Source organism: Rutidosis leptorrhynchoides, chromosome 6, assembly GCF_046630445.1.
Source record: "Rutidosis leptorrhynchoides isolate AG116_Rl617_1_P2 chromosome 6, CSIRO_AGI_Rlap_v1, whole genome shotgun sequence".
NCBI classification, from domain to species: domain Eukaryota; kingdom Viridiplantae; phylum Streptophyta; class Magnoliopsida; order Asterales; family Asteraceae; genus Rutidosis; species Rutidosis leptorrhynchoides.
This window is the reverse complement of record NC_092338.1, coordinates 117,905,041-117,912,500: the sequence shown is the minus strand read 5'-3', so window position 1 is coordinate 117,912,500 and position 7,460 is coordinate 117,905,041. Positions and strand designations below refer to the sequence as shown.

At 34.5% G+C, this 7,460-nt stretch overlaps 1 non-coding gene across 1 annotated transcript; it reads right to left on the bottom strand.

Annotated features, from left to right (window-relative positions):
- Nucleotides 1-2,681: 2,681 nt before the first annotated feature.
- On the bottom strand, nt 2,682-2,788 carry LOC139856666 (small nucleolar RNA R71). The gene has a single exon (XR_011762132.1). It is a non-coding gene; the product is annotated as a small nucleolar RNA R71 (small nucleolar RNA).
- Between the last annotated feature and the right edge of the window lie 4,672 nt (nt 2,789-7,460).

The window sequence follows — 7,460 nt, the reverse complement described above, 5'->3', positions numbered from 1 at the left end:
CACAGTCGATAACCTGGTGTAATAATTAATAATGTATTAAAACCTTATTACAGTTTAAGTCCCCAATTAGTTGGAATATTTGACTTCGGGTATAAGGATAATTTGACGAGGACACTCGCACTTTATATTTATGACTGATGGACTGTTATGGATAAAAACCAGATGGACATATCGAATAATCCAGGACAAAGGACAATTAACCCATGGTAATAATTAAAATCAACACTTCGAACATCATGATTACGGAAGTTTAAATAAGCATAATTCCTTTATTTTATATCTCATCGCACTTTTATTTACTATCATTTTATTTATTGCACTTTTAATTATCGTACTTTTAATTATCGCATTTTTATTTATCGTCATTTACTTTACGCTTTAAATTAAGTTATATTTATATTTAATATTTTACATTAGGTTTTAATTGTGACTTAAGACATAAAATCGACAAACCGGTCACTGAACGGTAAAAACCCTCTTTTATAACAATAATAATATTACTTATATATATATTTTTATACAAATATAGTTTAAAATAAATATAGCGTTAAACTTAGCTAGATCCCTGTGGAACGAACCGGACTTACTAAAAACTACACTACTCTACGATTAGGTACACTGCCTATAAATGTTGTAGCAAGGTTTAGGTATATCCATTCAATAAATAAATAAATAACTTGTGTAAAATTGTATCGTATTTAATAGTTTTTCGTAGCAAAATATAATCTATTACGTATACTACCCTGCACACATCAAGTATTTTTGGCGCCGCTGCCGGGGAACTCAACAACGCCGAAAGCAAAACGCTGTAAAAAATTATATTTAATCTATTTTTGTAAAAATATAAAAAGTTTTAAACATAAAAATACAAAAATATAAAAAAAAATATTTCTATCTATTTAAGTGTTTAAATAAAAAGAAAATATATTTTTTTATATAAAGTATAAAAGTATTTTTTTTAGTTCTTAAAAATATAAAGTTTATAAATATAACTTATATTAATAAGAAAATTAAAAAAAAATCAAAGTAAAAAAAAAAAAACTGAACCTGTCGATTTTTAAACTGCATCAATCTGAATCTGCATTGCCATGCGATCGCATGGCTAGAGTGCTTAATACTCATGCGATTGCATGAGGTAAGCTGACACGCCAGGTCTGATCCTCGTACAGCATTAATTACGGAGTATTATTAATTATTATTATTATTAAACCTAATTAGGGTTTAGTTATTTAATAATTAGTTTTAGTTTATTTAATTTTGTATTTTTAAGTTTTAATTAGTTATATAGATTAGTAATTTTATAAAATACAATATAAAAATAATATTTTCATAAAATTGTATTTTTATCACATTAGTTTATTTTTATAATTTGTACCTTTTTAATCGTTTATTCGTAATATTTGTATTTTTCGTTCGTAATTAGTTTTAAGGCTAGTATTTTGCCGTAGTTTATTTTTATTTTTAGATTTCTAAGATTTGCCGTAAAATTCCTTAAGTATTTGTTCTTTATACTAAGATTTAGGCGCTTTAGAATTTTACGACGTCACTTATCACTTTAATATTTAATAGAATTTAGTGCCTTTTAAGTTATTGCCGTTTTGGATTTAGAATTCCTTTAAGCTTTAATACCTTTAGATGCAACTTTTAATATTTAGTTTTTAGACTTTTAAGTTTCGACGCTCTAGTTTTTAGAATTCCTTTCTTATTTCTCGACGCTCTAGTTTTTAGGACGTAGATTTTATCTTCTTTAAATTTCGACGAAAAATTATTTTAAGCGGCTAAATTGATAGACATCCAAAATTTTCTGGTTCGTAGTAATAGTTGGATTTGTTAGTGGCGAGTTGTGGGCTTCCGATTTAAAGGGTCCTGGCTACTTGCTGCATCTATTGGCTATTCGAAACGTGGGCAAAATCAGAAAAGTCTATTAATTTGATAACTTATATAATTTTTATCTTTATAACTAATAGGATATTCAGTGAATGCACCGAACAAAACGTTCACTACCTTTCATACGTTCACCACCTGTAACTCGATCAAGACATCTAGCCAATATTGTCGCCGTTGATTTTTCTTTAGAATCGTCATCTAGTCAACCAAGTACTCCAATTCAAATTTCCGATAATCTATTTTTTGAACCCGACCTCACAATTGAGAACCCGGAGGATATTCAAGGACAATTCAGAAATCCTGAACCACTAATCATTCCTCCTGAACCACAAATCACTCATCCAGAGATTGTCGAGGAAGAAACCACTAAGTCAGAATCCTCTAGTGATTCAGATTCAACAAATTCAATCATGAAAAATCTGGAAACTCTAAGTATGGAAGACCGAATGAGGGCTAAACGCACTGGCCAAGGTCATGCCATTACTCAACTAGACATTAATGTGCCAGATTATGAAATCAAAGGACAAATACTACACATGGTAACTAATCAATGCCAATTTAGTGGTGTGCCGAAGGAAGATCCAAACGAATATCTTTGTACCTTTAATAGGATTTGTACTCTATTCAAGATCAGAGAAGTTGAGGATGAACAGATCTATCTCATGTTATTTCCCTGGACTTTAAAGGGAGAAGTCAAAGATTGGTTAGAATCGTTACCTAAAGGGGCGATTGATACATGGGATGTCTTAGTTGAAAATTTTCTTAAACAATTCTTTCCGGCATCTAAAGCTGTGAGACTTCAAGGAGAAATTGTTACGTTCACACAGAAGCCAAATGAAACTCTATATGAAGCATGGACAAGATTTGGAAAATTGGTGATAGGGTGTCCTCAACATGGTTTAGACACTTATCAAATAGTACAAATATTCTATCAAGGATGCGACATTACTACACGAAAAGACATCGATATAGCAGCTGGTGGTTCCATTATGAAGAAAATCGCAACTGAAGCTTACAAAATTATTGATAACACTGCTTCCCACTCACATGAGTGGCATCAAGAAAAAGATATCGTTAGATCATCTAAAGCGGCTAGAGCCGATTCTAGCCATGACTTTGATTCTATTTCCGCAAAGTTAGATGCTTTCGAGAGACGAATGGAAAAGATGACTAAGGATATTCACGCAATACGCATTAGTTGTGAGCAGTGTGGAGGACCACATTTGACAAAAGATTGTCTCAGTATTGAACAAACAATGGAACAAAGAGAGAATGTTTCATATATAAACCAAAGGCCTGGAAATAATTATCAGAATAATTATCAACCGCCAAGACCAAACTACAATCAAAATCAGAATTATAACTGAAATGTTCCATACAACAACCAACAAGGTCCTAGAAATCAACAAGTATCTAACAATACTTACAACCAGCAAAGACCTATTTTTCCAAATAAACCACCACAAACCGATGATAAAAAGCCAAATTTAGAAGACATGATGTCGAAGCTAGTTGAATCTCAAACACAGTTTTTCACATCTCAGAAATAAACTAATGAACAAAATGCTCAAGCATTTAGAAATCAACAAGCTTCTATTCAAAATCTGGAACAAGAAGTAAGTAACCTAGCAAGGTTGATAGGTTAAAGAAAACCGAAAAGTCTACCTAGCGATACAAATGCTAACCCCCGGAATGAAACAGCTAAAGCCATTACCACGAGAAGTGGTATTACACTTAAACCACCGAAAATGCCTGTAATTTCTGATGATTCTATTCCTACTACACAGGCACCACAACCTGAGCAAGAGAAGGAAACAGAACCTGTAGTTGAAAAGGTTAATGAAGATAACACAGTTAAGGCTAAACCTTATGTTAAACCATACCAACCACCACTTCCTTACCCAAGTAAAATGAGAAAAGAAAGACTTGAAGCCGAGCAATCCAAATTCTTGGATATGTTTAAACAAATAAATTTCAATCTTCCTTTCATTGATGTGATTTCAGGAATGCCAAGATATGCTAAATTCTTGAAAGATCTAATCACAAATAGAAAGAAAATGGAAGAACTCTCGGCTGTTATAATGAATGCTAATTGCTCTGCAGTGTTGTTGAATAAGATACCAGAAAAACTTTCAGATCCAGGAACTTTCACAATTCCATGTTTTATGGGTAGTCTTAGTTCAATAGAAGCATTGGCAGACTTAGGTGCTAGTATAAATTTAATGACGTATTCACTATACGCTAAACTAGACCTCGGAGAATTGAAACCAACATGAATAAGCATACAACTAGCCGATCGAGTAGAGGGATAATGGAGAACATGCTAGTTAAAGTTGGTACTTTAGTATTTCCAGTAGATTTTGTTATTCTGGACATGGAAGAAGATTCTCGAGTTCCTCTCATATTAGGAAGACCATTCTTAAACACGGCTAAAGCAATAATAGACGTGTTTGGTAAGAAATTGACCCTAAGTATAGAGGACGAGAGTGTTACCTTTTCTGTTGATAGAGCCATGCAACAACCGCAATCTGCAGATGATACATGTTATTATATTCAAACTATAGATTCACAAGCAGAATTGTTGGAAGAATTTTCAGAATTACAAGGAATAGGAGAATGTTCTTTAGGAGAAGGAACTGAACCAATTGATGAAGCTGAAATGTTAGCCGCACTCATGGCTAATGAATACGAACCAATAACAGAAGAACTTCAAATTCTAAAAGAGGAAGACAGATATCGAAACAAATCATCGATAGAAGAACCACCGATATTAGAGTTAAAGCCACTTCCAAACCATTTGGAATACGCTTATTTACATGGTGAATTTGAATTGCCTATAATAATATCGTCTTCTCTTACAGAAAATGAAAAATCTCAACTCATTTCTGTGCTAAAAGCTCATAAACCAGCTATTGCATGGAAGATTCATGATATTAAAGGCATAAGTCCTTCGTATTATACACATAAAATCCTTATGGAAGAAGGCCATAAAACATATGTGCAACGCCAACGAAGACTAAATCTTAATATGCAAGATGTTGTTAAGAAAGAAATTATTAAACTGCTAGATGCAGGTTTAATTTATCCAATCTCTGATAGTCCATGGGTAAGCCCAGTTCAATGCGTACCTAAGAAGGGTGGCATGACTGTCATCACAAATGAAAAAAATGAGCTTATTCCTACTAGGAATGTAACAGGATGGCGTGTCTGTATTGATTATAGAAAATTAAATGACGCCACCAGAAAAGATCACTTTCCCTTACCTTTCATTGATCAAATGTTGGAAAGATTAGCCGGGAATAGTTACTATTGTTTTCTTGACGGTTTTGTCGAATATTTTCAAATTCCAATAGCACCCGAGGATCAAGAGAAAACCACATTCACGTGCCCTTATGATACTTTTGCTTACAAACGCATACCATTTGGACTTTGCAACGCCCCTGCAACCTTTCAAAGTTGCATGATGGCGATTTTTCACGACATGATAGAAGAATGCATGGAAGTTTTCATGGATGACTTTTCAGTCTTCGGTGATACTTTTGAAATATGTCTAGTTAATCTTGAACGAATGCTTATTATGTGCGAACAATCAAATCTAGTACTTAATTAAGAGAAATGCCATTTCATGGTTAAAGAAGGCATCGTTCTTGCTCATAAAATTTTAAAGGAAGGAATTGAAGTGGATAGAGCTAAAGTAGATGTAATTGCTAAACTTCCACATCCCACCAATGTTAGAGGAGTTAGGAGTTTTCTAGGGCATGCCGGTTTTTACCGATGTTTCATAAAAGATTTTTCTAAAATTGCCACTCCTATGAATAAACTCCTAGAAAAGGATGCTCCATTCATCTTTTCGGATGAATGCATCAAATCTTTTAATATTCTTAAAGAAAAGCTCACTAATGTGCCGATCATGATAACTCCAAATTGGAATCTACCATTTGAACTCATGTGCGATGCAAGTGATTTTGCAATGGGAGCCGTTTTAGGACAAAGGATTGAAAAACGATTTCAACCTATTTATTACGCTAGTAAGACGTTACAAGGAGCACAAACAAATTACACAACTACTGAAAAAGAACTCCTTGCCATTGTCTTTGCTTTTGACAAATTTCGTTCATATCTCGTTCTAGCTAAAACTGTGGTCTATACCGACCATTCTGCTCTTAGATACCTATTTTCGAAACAAGATGCCAAACTGTAACACCCTGATTTTTTTTTAAATCACAGTGGAAGACTGAATTTACCTAAATAACCTTAGTTAATATTTATAACTATAGTTAAGAAACCAACTTAGTTAATATTCAATACAGCTTTGCAAAACAACGGTGTTACGTAAAATATTTCAAAATTTGACAACATCAGAGTTCAGCTAATAGTCAAACATGTCTTCAGCCCGTCCGTAGCACCCATCCTAATCATCAGTACCTAAACCTGCAAGGGTGAAAAATGTGGGGGAATTAGCGCACAGCTAAGTGAATGGATACTATCTAACAGACCAAGCATAAGTAACTAAACATGCAAGGGATCACAATTATGCTAACGTCCAGAACTAGCATATAACAATAAATGACAATATGAGGATCGATGGCTTGTACGAGCACATGACTTAGTTGATCAAGCTACAGTCTACCGATAGTCCGTTTTACTGATTTCACTGTATAACCGTCCAGACGCAACACATACGTCCTTCTATGCTATACTGAACAATCAGTAACTCATGACCCGACCAGGCTACCACTGTCGACCTCAAATCAACCCTACCTTGCTGCCTGGGAGGGTTCCCAACCTTGCTGCCTCGGTTGGTGTCAAACTAACAGTGCGCACATAAGATCATAGATAAATAGTCATGCAATCATCCTAACTAGTATGGCAATATCTAAATACGCATGGTAATCGTACAGAACATAAACATAGTAATAAAGAGTCTGAACAAGTAGCGTGTCAGCTACTTAATACTCTATCCGGAGATAGACCCACTCACCAATTACCAGCAACGGCTCAGATTCTAACTACTGAGCTTTCTCTTTATCCTTTTCACCTGAGAATAAACATAACCAAGTCAGTAATAATGTCTTGATATCTTCCCAGCAACAAGACAATAACATCTATATATAAACACTTGAACACTTAACAAATCTGACGTGTCAACCGTACGAGTGACACTCACCCGCACGTCTGAGGAACCTCAACCGTGCGGTTGACACCTCACTCGTACCTTTGGTCCTTGGACAAATACCTAATTAAACAACAGTGGATCTGTACGGTTGACCACACGAGTGACATATGACTCGTACGAGTCACATCTCAACTGTACGATCTAACTTTCAAATATACTAGTTCAAGTATCCACTCACTCGCGCGGTTCACCATGCGGTTGACCACCTCAACCGTACGAGTGAAATCTCACTCGTGCGAGTGAAAGCTCACTCGTGCAAGTGAAAAGGATCATCAATAGTAATATGTAATAACATTTTCCAACCTATATTCATCATATAATCAATCATTCATAAGCCTATATCGAGAATTCAACCCATAATAACAAATTAACGCATGTACACTAGACACACACGCTA